This window comes from Alligator mississippiensis, chromosome 3 (assembly GCF_030867095.1).
Source record: "Alligator mississippiensis isolate rAllMis1 chromosome 3, rAllMis1, whole genome shotgun sequence".
In the NCBI taxonomy this organism is placed as follows: domain Eukaryota; kingdom Metazoa; phylum Chordata; order Crocodylia; family Alligatoridae; genus Alligator; species Alligator mississippiensis.
Window position 1 is genome coordinate 66,521,790 of NC_081826.1, and position 14,520 is coordinate 66,536,309.

Genomic DNA, 14,520 nt, shown 5'->3' on the forward strand with positions numbered 1-14,520 from the left:
CACTGTCTCCGCCAACTCCCCCATCCCCCCAGCCCTGTCCTACCCATTCCCCCCAGCCCTGTCCTGCCCATCCCCACCCCCCACCTGGCCCCTGGAGGCCCCCCTGATCACTTTTTTGCCCAGCACATCCCCCACCTGTCCTCTGACCCCCTCATCACTTTTCTGCCTGGCCCCATCCCCCACATTCCTCCAACCCCTAATTCCTTCCTACCTCCCTACTCCAGCACCCCAACAGTTCAAAACAAAACAGAACAAAAAAACCCTAGCACTTACCGGCAGTTTGAGCTGCCATCTGTGTCACTGGGGCCCTGCTCTCACAGTGCGGGGCAGAGGGACAGCCCCAGCAGCCCCAGCCCAGGCCCTTCTGCCCCCCACTGCCCTGTGCTGCCTGTGGGGGCTCTGCCAGGAGGCTGTAACCCGTGTGGGGGCTCTAGCCCCTGTTCGGGTCCTGTAACCCCTGTGTAGGGCTCTAACACCTTTTGTGGATCCGCAACCCCTGTGTTTGGGCCATAACCTCTCTGAGGGGGCTAGAGCCCCTGCTGGGGGGCGTAACCCCTGTGTGGGGGCCAGAGTCCCTGTATAGGGGCTGTAACCCCTGTGTGGGGGCCAGAGCCCTTGTGTGGGGGCAGCAAAACCTATATTCATGTTTCATGAATTCACGAGTACATGTATTTAGAGTTCACTTTATGATGATGATAGAGACACTAGTAAGCTTCCACATTGCTTTAACACTGTAAATATATCAATAAAACATTGCCCAACTGATTGCTGTCTCTGTCTCACTCTCTCTCTCTCTTTATAGTGGTCTTTTGTTTTACTTGTGGAGGAACATGGATTTTGGGGTATTTTACAGAGTGACTTTAGGATTTTTTTTAATCAGGGATTTTTCAGTTTTCCAATAGGGACCATGAGAAGTCCTGCTAGGGAAGCCAGTGGCAGGACCCTGCCTGCTCAGAGCTAGCACCTTGGACCCAGCTGGCTGTGGCTGAAAAATCCCTGATTAAAAAATTTTTATTTTTAAATTTGGGGCAAAATAACCCTGCATGGCTCCTCCCAGATCTGCAGCCAGGGGGAGTAAGAGCCCAGGGCCAGCACCTGTGCTGTCCCCAGCAGTATAAAAAGCTGCCCTGTCCTGGCCCCAGCAGTACAAAATCTGCCCTGGCAAGCAGCTCAGGGCTACTCACTCTCAGGAGCTTCTGGGGCCCAGGCAATGGGTACCTGGGGACACTACCCCTTGTGCCAGCTGGACTGCTGCAGCAGCCCTGAGAGTTCTCTGTACCCTTTACCTACTGTAGCAGTCTGGCAGTGGGGGCTGCTGCCTGGCTGTGACCTGCTGCTCACCTGCCAGAGCCGGATGGGGACTGCACAGCCAGTAGAGGCATCTGCCCCTCTGGGCCAGCTGCCAGTGGGCTGTGGCTGCAAAGTTGGCCTCTGTGTGGCTCTACTGCCTGGCTGCAGATCTGGGAGGAGCCATGCAGGGTTATTTTGCCCCAAGTGTCACGATTTGCTCCACAACAAAGTGCATTTCTGAGCATGTGCGCTGAGGAAAAAAGCCCCAGCCCAAATTTGCACTGTTTCTATTTGAGCTGCTGCAAGCACACATGCTTGCATGTGTGGATGCGCCCAGTGAGTTTAGACCATTTATGAAAGCAGGATTTGGCAAAATGCCTTAAATAATTGATGAGTATAAATACTTGCTGTGCCTATCTGCCTATAATCAGAGACCTGAGGAAGAATGTCTTGCATTCAAAAGCTTGTCCAACTCTATCCCAACTACATAGGTGGTCCAAGAAAAGATATCACCCTTAGAAACCCTTCTCTCTTGTTAAAACCAATCATAACAAAATACTTTCAAGAATAAAAGTAATGGCAACTTAATCAGGAAATCAGGACCCTTGAAGAGGTTTTTTTTTTACTCAATGTGTTAACAATAGCAACAGGATGATCAGTGGCAGCATCAGGTAACTCCTGGAATTATGCCTGTGACTTGTTTAAGCTAGAAGTAGAAGATAAAGGGAAAAGAGGAGACAGAAAAAAGAAAGGAATAGCAATAAGGTCACATACATAGTTCTAAATAATAGAAGTGTTGTGAAGAAAATTAAAAGCAAAAATGGAATTTAATCAAGAGTTAAAACAATGCTTTGAGGGTCTGAATAAGTTCAGCACTACATTAGTTTGCACCTTGTAGGACACAAAGGATAAAACTGGCAAATATCAAGATCAATATATGCAATTGAAAAAAAAAAAAAACCTCAAGGGGCAATAGCAGTCAAAATAATTTAGAAATGCTTATTTGGTGGCATAAAGTTAGTTAACTACAGCCTGGTCAATTTTTTTCAGAGACCATATTAAATGCCAATAAACCCAACCAAACAAACAACTACCACCCACAAAAGAACCTCCTCCAAAAAACAAAATACCAGTAACACACAGCAAAGTGAGGTAAAAAGTGATCAGGTAGCATGCATAAAACTGTATGTCAATCTTGTCCACCTCTGCTACAGTACAGGGAAGAGGGAGGTGATTAGAATTATTCAAAATGTGATCACTTAGGCTAACAACTCTTGAATTGGAGAAAATAAGGCAAAAGAAAGTCAACCCATAATGGATAAGAGAAGCAAAATTATACCCCATTGGGGCACTCAGGGTAACTGGGAGAAGAATAAAGAGCTGCCAACTGTTAGGGTAACTTGTCACATTTAGCTTTAGTTGCATCTGCTTGAGTGGTAAATTATAGTATTATTTGAACTTTTCTTATATATTCAGCTGTATTTAACCATTGTTTAAGTTTTTGTACAGGCTCATTATTATCTGAACTTTTATTTTGCTTGTATCTGCACTATCAGCTAAAAGCCTTGAGCTTGCTTTTACAGGCAGCTTATGTTTCAGCGTTATCTATACAGATATGTATAATGTGAGCCTTCTAACTAGTACAAATTAACTGAACTTGGCACTAACCGACTTAATCAGAGGGATGACATGATTGGATGTGTTAATGAAAGGTGATAAGAGGGGACCAATTGGACAGTGCCCAACTGCAGAGCCCTTGGAATTTCTAGTTTTGATAGACAGACCAAATTAGGAGCCTGGGGCATGATCAATTAAGATACCAGTAAAAAACCAAATTAAAATGTGTGCATGTGTTGGGTTTGTTGGAATAATTTGTAGCAGGCTTACCTTTCAGAGCTTGGGTTGAGTCCCAGGCTTGAGATTCTACTGTTTTGATTGGTGGAGCCCATCCACCAATCAGGAAGAAGCAAGAGAAATCACACCCTTTTCCTGAGGTGAGGGGGCAAAAGCTCCCCTGGACTTGATTGAAGACTGCAACATTGTCAGCTCCCAAAGACTTCAGGGGCTGAGCCCTGGAGAGTATAAAAGGAACTGTATGCCCAGCATGAGGGAGATGCATTGGCGATGAAGAAGAGATAAGAGGAGGGCTTAGAAGAGCTGAGGAGAGCTGCTCAGCAGGGTGAAGCAGTAACCCAGAAGAGCCCTTGAAGACTTCCATCAGCAGGAAGCTGCAGAAGGCTCTAGCAGTTAGTATCTCGGTGCACACGGCGCACAGACCCTGGGAGCTGCATGAGGTGGCTCAGGTCTGCAACCTTTGGCATGCAGCCAGAGACATGGTGCACAGTCCAGTGCACAGAGCAGGATTTTTGGAGCTGCTTGGGTGGCTCAGGTCCCCAACCTCCACACGAAGCCAGGAGCTTGGTGCAGGAGGTGCTGCAAGGAGGGTGAGAGACCCTGGGAGCTGCTTGAGGTGGCTTGGGTCTACAGCTGCTGGCATGGGGCAGCAGCTCAGTGCAGACGACCCTGCACAGAGGGTCTAGGAGCAGACTGGGCCCTGGTACTGCAGAAGGCTGCCCAGGTCTCCAACCCCTAACACAAGGCAAAGCTCCTGCGACACACAGCGGTGCATGTGGCCCTAAGATGGGCTGGTGGCAGCAGAGTCTGGGGGTAGGAAAGCCTGGCAGGGAATAGAGCTCAACCTGGAGAACGGGAGGCAACCCTCCGGGACTATGGAGTAGTAAGTAACCCTGGAGAGAGGGTCCCCACGGGGGAAGGACCCCCAGAGTTGTGAAGGGGCACCACATGAGCCACTCTTGGGTGATGGGGAGGCTTAGGAGTCGTTGCGGTCTCCCTTGCCTTTTCTAAACCCCCCCTCCTTTCCCGAGTGGGGCCCCTGCCCTGGAGGGCACCCAGGTAGTCTAGGGATTGCTTGTTATATTTGTAGACTGTGCCTTATAGATATATGAATAAGTTGAAGTAATAGTTTGTATATTAATAGAGTTATAAGGTTGCCCAATCAATATCCTTTGTTCTGGGTTGTTCTATTGTTCATTTGTATTTTTTAATAATAAGTGGGTGTATCTATCTATCTATCTATGGGCTAAGGTTTATTGTTTTGTAAATTGGTACATATATATATAAAATCTATGTCCTTACACTTTAATGGTTTTGTTGTAATAATACATTTGTATATAGTTAAGTAATTGATTAACTAGGCCTGACTCTATAGGGGACGGAGGCAGTTGCTAGGCTGCTGTATCCCTCCATGGCACACTGCCCTGCCAATAATTCCCTCAATTGGAGAGGGCAGTACAAACCTGTGTACACCCAGGCTACAAAAGGAATATGTGGACAGGATAAAAACATGAACACTATGATGATTACAGAGAAACCAATCAATGGTACTCAGAAGCGAAGAGTCATCAGAGGAGTAAAGTTAAAGAAAAAGCACAAAATGGAGGCAACAAGGATGTTGGGTGTGTCATCGTCCAACAACATTTGGACTGAAAAACAGCCATTACCCACAGACAACCATTCTCTACTTTCAGGAACTGATTGGCCACCTTTTCTGTGAAGTAGAATAAGATTTGAGATTGGGTGAGACCATTGAACTAAGTGTTGTTCTCTCTCCCTACAGAGAAACTATTAATACATTTAATGTGCTAATAAAGCGAGATTTTAGTTAAGTTGAATTGTGTAAGGTGTATTCTGTGTTTACTCTGGGTTGATTATGCTTTAGTGATCCTTTAGCGCCATGGGTGAGTAACACAACAGCTAAATTTCTTATGTCTGCATGTTAGGCAATAGACATTAGTCAAAAGGGAAAATTATTATCCTACTTTCCAGAAGAATTAGATTTAGTGGTGAATCATGATCTCTCAGCAAAAAGAATTTAATAGTTTTTACAGCTAAGAGTGATTAAAGCAGCCTGACATCCCCCACCCCTTCCATCTGATGCTTATAGAACACGATGCTCGTAAAACTTTGACATTTTGTCTCTGTTACATAATATCCTAATTTGGTAGAAATGCCAGCAGTTAAACCCAAAGAAATTCACTATTTGCCAAACTTCCTAATAAAATGGCTAACCCTACTAAGAACTTTAAGTAATTACTTTGTACATTGAAAGAAGGGTTAGGTCTTCTGAACTTTTATCCTCCTGAAGAATGCTTCAGAACAAAACATGTCCTCCTACGCTGAAGTTTGGGCAGGAGAAAAATGGTATTAAAAGTGACTCATGGCAAATATTAAACAAGCATTTGGGATGTGCTCAGTGAATAATCTCAAACATTGTTTTCCATGTAAAATGAAAATGATTAATTTAAAAAAATAAAATAGCCCTTTATATTAGTTTTTTTTTTCATACCCATGCTTTTTAGTTTCAGTTGCGTTTACATTTGCACTACCCTGATGTTTTTTCAAAACTTAGGGTTTTTTTATTCTGTCCTGTCCTACCCAAATTTTGTCCTAAAAGTTAAGCCTCAGAGTAAATATCTACATTTCATTTTGAAAAATCCATTCTAACTGAGATGCTCAAGGGAGAGAGCAATGTATAATTTGTGCATTCCTGTTGCAGCAACCAGAGACTGTACCTGGGTTGCAGTACTTCATTAGCAGGAGGCAGCATTGTCAAAAGCAGTAAACAAGTGGGAAAGAATTCTCACAGAATTCACTGTTACAGCCCTCCCACTCAACATTAACTTCACACAGAGAGCTGCTTGCTAATGTACAATGTGGGTTAGGCTCTGGTGCTACTCATATCAGAACAAATCTTCCAAGCTGAAGATGGTTAAGCACTAGAACAAATTACTTAGAGAGACTGAAGACTTTCCATCACTGGAAGTTTTTAAGTGGAGATAAGATAAATATTTGTCTGGGATGGTTTAAGCAGGCATGATCTTCCTTGAGCAGGTAGTTAAACTAGATGACCCCCTGAGGTCCCTTCCAGCCCAATTGTTTTACAATTCTCTGATTTAGTCAGTCCATTATGTATTTTCTGAATGACACCTGGGGAAGACAAACCAATGCAACTGGTTTTCACAGACCTATACTTGCATATTGGCTTTTAGTCCACCCAGGAGAGCATACGCATACCAGCAGACTCTTCCTATGCCTGAAGAAGGGTGTTTGTGCCTGAAAGCTTGCAAAGGACAATTTTTCCAACTATTTAGTTGATCTAATAAAATATATTTACCCAAAGAAACTTGTTTGCCTATAGACCAACACGGGTATAACCAACACTCCTTTATTCACAAAGGAAATTCAGTCTTATTTTATTTATCTTTAGAATGACAAAGACTGATCAAGGCACTATTGGCTTCTGGTGTTTTGACCAATTTTGGGCTTTATCATAGAGTTTTTAAGCATTGTTTTAACTGACACAAGCTTAATCAGAGAACAGATTTTTACAAGCATGCACTAGCTGATTCAAAATAGTCAGCTCTATGTAACTTAGAAGCAGAAAGAGTATTTATTATGGGCCCTCAGGTTCCCATATACTGACTAATATTATGCATAATTATGTGTGTCACAAAGCAGAATGAGAGGCATATAATGGCTCCACCGAATAAATGGAATGAATCTCAAAATGTATCAAGCTGGTTTCGTAGTACAGTATTTGCCTGTATTTGTGTCTAGGCAAATTAATGCTGGCCCAAAAACTGAAAATGGGAAAAGCATACATGGCTTTTTTGTCAAATATATCTTTTTGTCTCCCCCAAAGATTCTAACTGAAAAGGTTTTATAATCCTTGCTCCCCACATGATGTGCTTGTTTAACAGTCCAAAACAGCAGCATTCATATTGAGTGTACATTTCTATGCCATAGGCAGACAAGGTTCCTTGGGTGAATTTGATATCTTTTATTACACCAACCCAAATGGTTGGAGAGTAGTTATTAAGCAAGCTTTCGGGTTCAAAAACCCTTCATCAGGCTAAGGAAGTTTCAGCAGTTGGTGTGTGCTCTTCCTGGATGGAATGAAAAGTAAAGAAGACAGGGGCTGGGCTGGGCTGGGGAGTCAGTTGCCAGGCAGATTGTAATGTATCAAAAATCCAATGTCTATGTTTAGTCCATGATCTCTAGTATCCAGGAGGTTGATGAAATGGAGCTCATAGGCTCGTCTCTGGGAAGTGTTGTGTAAGTTTCCCTTGAGGATCAGGACTGAGAGATTGGAGAGAGAGTGGCCCTCCTGTGAGACATGTGCCCCCACTGGTAATTGGGTGTTTCTGTCTTTGATAGATTTCTGGTGTGCATTCATTCTGGTGCACAGTTGTTGTTTGGTCTCTCCTACGTATTTTCCATCAGGGCATTTGGTGCATTGGATGAGGTATATTACATTTCTGGAGGTGCAGCTGTAAGATCGTGGGATGCTGATGGCTCTGTTGTGGGGTGTAGTAATTGTAGGGGTGGTGGAGATGTGTTGGCAGGTTTTGCATTTCTTGTCCTGGCACGGCCTGGATTCTTTTGGTGTGTTCTGGGCTTGAGGAAGTTTGCTTCTGGTGATAAGGTTGGCGAGATTCAAGGTTGGCTTGTCTGAAGGCTAGGATGGGTGGCTCTGGGAAGATCTTTTTAAGAATAGGGTCTCTTTCTAATATGGGTTGCAATTTTTTGCGGATTTTCTGTACAGGTTCAAGGGATGGGTGATACGTCATAACCAGCGGTGTGCGATTTGCGGGTGTTTTTCTTCTGTACTGCAGCAGTTCTTCACGTGGTATCCAGGTGGCTCTTTCAAACGTGCGATCTACCTCTCTGGAGGAGTGTCTTTTCTGGGTGAAAGCCTTTTTAAGATTGGTGAGGTGGCAATCCCGGGTGTTCTCTTCAGTACACATGCAGTGGTATCTGAGGGCTTGGCTGTATATCACAGCTTTTTTGGTGTGTTTAGGGTGATTGCTGGTTCTGTGCAGATATGGATGTTGGTCTGTGGGTTTCTTGTATACTGTGGTCTGTATTTTACCCTTCTGGATACTGATCATTGTGTCTAAAAAGGAGATGTTGGTGCTGGAGTATTCTAAAGAAAATCAGATGGAGGGATGGTGACTGTTGAATTTCTGGTGGAACTCAATCAGAGATTGCAGGTTCTCAGTCCAAATGATGAAGATGTCATCGATATATCTTAAGTACAGCAAGGGTTTGATGGTGCAGTTCTTAAGGAAGTCTTCTTCCAGGTGGCTCATAAAAAGGTTGGCATACTGTGGGGCCATTTTAGTGCCCATGGTTGTTCCCATCATTTGGAGGAAGTGTTGATTATTAAAAGTAATATTGTTGTGTGTGAGGATGAAGTGTATAAGCTCAGTAATATCTTTGGGTCTGTATTCTGGGTTGTAATCTTGTTCCTGTAGATATGTAAGGTAGGCTTGGAAGCAATCCTGGTGTGGATGAGTTTAAAAGATGGTGTATTTAACCTTTTAACCAGTGTTTACCCCATTTTGTATCACTGTAATAATAAATCCAGACCAAGAAATAAGAAGAACTTGTCACTTTTTTAATTTTGCATTTTAACTCAGTTGGCTAATAAATCATTCTTTAAAGATTTGAAGCATATGACAGTTTAGAGGAATGGATAGGAGCCCTAAACACATCAATGATTTTGTATTGCAGATTACTATCTAGATACAGAATCTTAGAATCATAGAAAATGAGGGTTGGAAAGGACCTCAGGAAGTCATCTAGACCAAGGCCCTGCTCAAAGCAGGTATCCTTACCCACTTAATTGAAGGAGAGCATTCTGATCTGCAACCTTGCTGGATATTAAAAAAGTAGATAAAAGATTTTTTAAAGCCTTCTCTAAAGACCTATATAAAATCATTTAAGTGCCATATTTGACTTAAAAGTCATCAGATGGGGGATGGCTGCTTTTCAAATTTGTATTTGAAATATTTCACTTCCAATCCCCACAATGAGAAATAAACCTGAGGAAACTCGCAAAAGCCACATTAACATAATGGACCTGGGAAAGATTCAGTTCACGTTTAAACTATGTACTGTACAGAAGCTTAGCTCTGAATGCACTTCAGTGAAAAAAGTGCAAAGTAAAAAAAACAAAACCTTTAAAGGGGTGTCTGTGTATATATGTGTGTGCGCACATGTGTGTGTGTATGTGTGTGTGTGTGTGTGTGTGTGTGTGTGCGCGTCCATATGTGCATGCACTTAGAGATCACTAGTATTTGTTTGGAGGGAAGAGCATCTTCATAGACAGACTTGCTAAGTTAGGAGGGCTTTAAACTAGATTCATCAGGGGATGGAGACCAAAGCCCTGAGGTAAGTGGGGAAGCAGGTGACCTGGAGGAAGCACAAGCAGTAGGGGGCAACAGGGGCCCTACCTTCTCATTCTTCCTGAGAAAGTAGGACAATCAGCTAGTTACATCAAGTGTCTGTACCTGAATGAATGGAGCCTGGGAAACAAGCAGGAAGAACTGGAAGTCCTTGCATAGTCACAGAACTATGACATGATTGGAATAACAGAGACTTGGTGGGATAGCTTGGGTGATTGAAGTACTGTCATGGATGGGTACACTGTTCAGGAAGGACAGGCAGAGGAGAAGAGGAAGAGTAATTGAGCTTTATGTAAAAGAATTATATGATTGTTCAGAGCTCCAGTATGACACTGGAGATAGGCCTGTTGAAAGTCTCTGGGTTAGGGTCAGAGGGAAGAGCAACAGATCAACAAGGGTGATCTTGTGGTGGGTATGTGCTATAGACCACCAGACAAGGAGGATGAGGTGGATGAGGCTTTCCTCAAACAGCTAGAGGACATTTCCCACTCACAGGCCCTGGTTCTCATGGGAGACACCAACCATCCTGACATCTGCTGGGAGGGCAATACAGCAATGTACATGCAATCCAGGAAGATTTTGGAGAGTGTTGGAGACAACTTCCTGGTGCAAGTGTTGGCAAGGCTAACTAGGGCTGTACTCTTTTTGACCTGCTGCTCAGAAACAGAAGAATTGTTGGGGAATTAGAAGTGGATGGCAACTTGGGCAGCAACAATCATGAGATGATTGAGTTTAGGATCCTGAGGAAAGGAAGGAAGGAGCAGCAGAGTAAGGACTATGGACTTCAGAAAAGCAGATTTTGACTCGCTTAGTGACCTCATGGGCAGGATCCTTGGGGAAGCCAGTCTGAGAGGGAGAGGAGTCTAGGAGAGCTGGTTGTAATTTTAAGAAGCCTTATTGAGAGTGCAGGAACAAATCATCCTGATGCACAGGAAGACTAGCAAGTATGGCAGAAGACCAGCTTGGCTTAAGGAGGAAACTATTCAGTGAACTAAAATACAAAAAGGAAGTTTTCAATAAGTGGAAACTTGGACAAACTACTAGGGAGGAATATAAGGGTATTTTTTACTCGAAGGCACTCAGTACCAGCACATGTACTGCACCACAGATCTCATCATTACATTGGCAACTATTTTCTTTCAGTGTACAATTTATTCACTCTGGAAAAAAATAATCCAGTTACTGCTAATATTTTGTGAACTGTACCCAGACTCAAGTAAAAATATGTTTCAAGTGTTTCTATTTGTAACACTTCTAGGTCATATTAAAATACAAGTATAATACATGTGTGTATATTATACACATACAAGACCGGGGTCTAGTCTTAGTTATACCACTGTAAATTCAGAGTATTTCCCATGATGGAAACTGAAGTAATAGTGCATTGCTCTTTCTGGAATTAATAAGATTACATGCTTCCAACAAATGGAGCCTGCCTGTTTCAAATTCCATAATAAGCAAAATAATATCTGGTGATCTTTCTCTGCAAAGGGAATTTTTATGAGACAGTACAAATTAAGATTGAAATTAAGTTTCACATTGACAATAAATTTACATAAAGATTCAACAAATGCCATTGTCAAAATGAAAACTACATATTTTGTTGCATTTATTCATGCAAGTACAAACATTTTTACTGTATATCATGAACTGACAGGACCCAATTAGATCAGGGACTTATCAGCATGTAAAAACAGAGCCAAGATGTATGACTGTAATTTTCCCCACGCAACAAGTTTCAACAGAGTACAGAGAAGACATACTTGGTATTTCTCATGTTAGCCATGAGATGGCACAGTTTATACAACATAACCGCAAACAAACTTTCATTCTGTCACTCATTTTACTGTTGCATCGTGTCATTTACAGTCATTGAATCAGTATTTAAGTTCTTAGAACAATTATTCAACATGTGGTATTAAGAAAAAATTATAATGATAACCATCATTAAATTCTGCGTGTGTGTCTTTAACTTCAGCAAGCCATCCGATGCAGCATTATAAATGGGATTGTGTTAGATAGTTGGTTTTGTTTGTGTTTTTGTTTTGCATCCATTCCCTGGTTTTTATTTGAACACAGTGTTGCGTATAAACATGATTTGTTTTATTTAATGTGTTTCTTTTCCTTTTGTTCCTGAAGGATTGCTCCTACTTTCAGATCCTCATAGTTGTGTGGAATCATCATTTAATAATGTTACAGTAGTCACAAACTTAATTTAGTTCAGTAGTCTCAAAGTATTCCCATTGCATTGTGGGTAGTAAAGCAATCCCAGCAAAGTGTTAGGTCAGATACACATGTCTAAGATCATTCTGCACATATAGCTCCTTAACAGGGTGAGGTTTGACTAAAACATGAATAATTTTATCTGGGGGCATCTCCTTTACATTGTATTATTGCAAATTTGTCAGCAATTCATTTCTGGAGTGCAGCTTATTCCAATTGCTAGCTGGAATAAACATGGTCAGGGCATCTAGAATACCAAATAAAAAATTAAGCATTTGAGGGCATCCTGCAAATTTGAGACACTGGTGATGATTGCTACATGCATCAACTGATGTCTGGAATGGGAAGAAGACAGTGCCAGAATGTGATACATGTCAAGGATTCCATATAGGTTCTTCATAAAGTCCTTGTGCACAACCTAAGTCATTAAAGTTTAAAAGTGCACAAGGACTTTATGAAGACCCTGTATATCTCTTCCCTTTTAGGTCTAAACCGTTATAGAAACTGAAGATGTTCTGACTTGTGCTGGGAGCCTTCCACACCTAAAGATCTATGTTGTAAAGGAGGTGGAGAAGCATGCAAGTCTCTACCTCCCAAGGGTGTCAAATACCATGTACCTGAGGATCTAGTAAAGAAGGTAATCACCGTCATTTACTAAGTAATAATACTGTAGCCAGGTTGTTTGTATGAGGTGTTCATTTGCATTCACCCCAGTCGACAGAACTGAATTCTCCATTGCACTGTACTAGTTCTGGTTACAGACACTGAAGAATAAGTAACTCATCAGTAACAAGAGATTTGAGATTGAATCAAATATGCCTTTCATTTCAAATACATTACATTCTAGGAAAAATAGCCCACCAACTTGAATCCATAGGAATTGATTAGTTCCACTGTTTTTCTATAACAATTATGGTTAGGTAAATATAATATACACTTTGACTAAGTACAGACAGTCACAAAGCCCAAGGCTGAATCTATTCAATCTTCACAGGTTAGTCTAAGCTGTAGAGATTGAACTGATAAGCAAGTGAACAGCCATTCACTTTTGATTCCGGAAATGTAGCCACATGCCTGCAGTGGCTTAGGCCAGAAGTTGGGGGCCAAAGCTAACCTACCCACCCTGGGATGCTGGGGGGCTGCAAGTTAACTTGAGTCTGGAGGGGATCCGAGACAGAAGTTCAATAAACCAATTTAACTGGAATCAGTTAAATCTGATAGTACATCCATTCAGGTTTATCTTAAACTGGTTTTGGCCACTTTGAAAGTGGTTTATGTGCACTGAACTTCTGTTGTGTTACAGAGTTGAACCAGTTTCCAATCACTTATCTGGTTTATGTGTAAATTCTGACTCTAGCTTTTGAGCCAACTTCACAGGAGTTTAGCTGTGATCAGTTGCTTGAGGCCCCAGACAGACATAATGTTTGAAGTGCCTCAAAGAGCAAGCAGAGACTCTAAATATGAGATAGCTTCAGAAATTACCTAGGATCAAGCAGCAGCTATTTGTAAGTGCTTTGTTTTGAAGTACAGCCAGTTGTGCCTGCACATTCTGTGACGGGGCAGTCTCATCCTTTGGCATTCCACAGTACTCTGCTGCCCCTCTCATCCCACTGTCACGCAGTGAGTGCTCTCTTGTGTGATCAATCCTCTTCAGAGGTGGAGAGCTGGAATCACTGCATGCTTTTTTATCCTCCATCTCCAGTATCCTGGTTCCAGGCATGTGTGTGTGGATGGTGATCAGCCATCCTCAGCAAACTCCAAAACCCAACAGTCATGCAAGGATGTTGCATACTATTCTGCCTCTGCAAACCAGAGGCCAGTTGCAGAGGATAGCACACACTGGCTGTCTGCCCTGCTCATCTGCCCCCCACCCCCGACTGTGGGATGCTGGAGGACCTAACAAACTCTTCTTGTGGCTCTGCCTGGAAAGCACAATGATGCATGCTGTGGTGGTGATTTTGAAGGGTTCTGATGGAGGGGAGGGAAGCTGTATATCTGTCCACAGCTGAAGCACAGGGTTGCTATCTGTCCATAAATTTAAGGACAGTATGTAAAAAAAAAAAAACAAGGCAAAAAATTCCTGAATTTAAAGTCTGAAAGGAAAATGGAGCTACCCTTAAAAAATGTAGCAACTGAGAGCTTGATGAGTAGGCAAAGCAGAGCAATGCTATCTAGTGTCTGAGAGGGAGTGCAGCATTCAGCTGGAGGCATTGTCTCAGGGTCTTGTAAACTTCTCACCACCCACTCCAGCCTGGGGTAAAATAATTGCTGCAACTTCAAAAAAATTTTTTTTTACAGATAATCTGCAAACCTCTTACTGACAACCAAACTTTTTTACTATGGTTGGTGTTAAATTTAAACTTAGCCCTTGTCCAGGGCCTGGCAGCAGGATTACATTTATCTTATGTAAATCACATGTCAGTAAAAACATTTGGTAGTCAATAAAAAGTTTGCAGATTTTTACTCATAGAAAATTAGGATTGGAAGGGACCTCAGGAGGTCATCTAGTCCAGCCATTAAAAAAAATGTTTTGGGGTGGCAACCCTGCTAAAGCACTCCATTTCTGAAATGCCTGAAAGTGAAGTGGCATTTATACTGCTTCAAATGTTACATCTGTCCAGGGTCTGAGAGTGTTTGGGAATCATGACTGTCAATGGTTATATGTAAGTAACTAGGAAAGTGACGTAAAGCTCACCAAATACATTATTACTTATGACAGAAGAGAAGACTGAAGGAG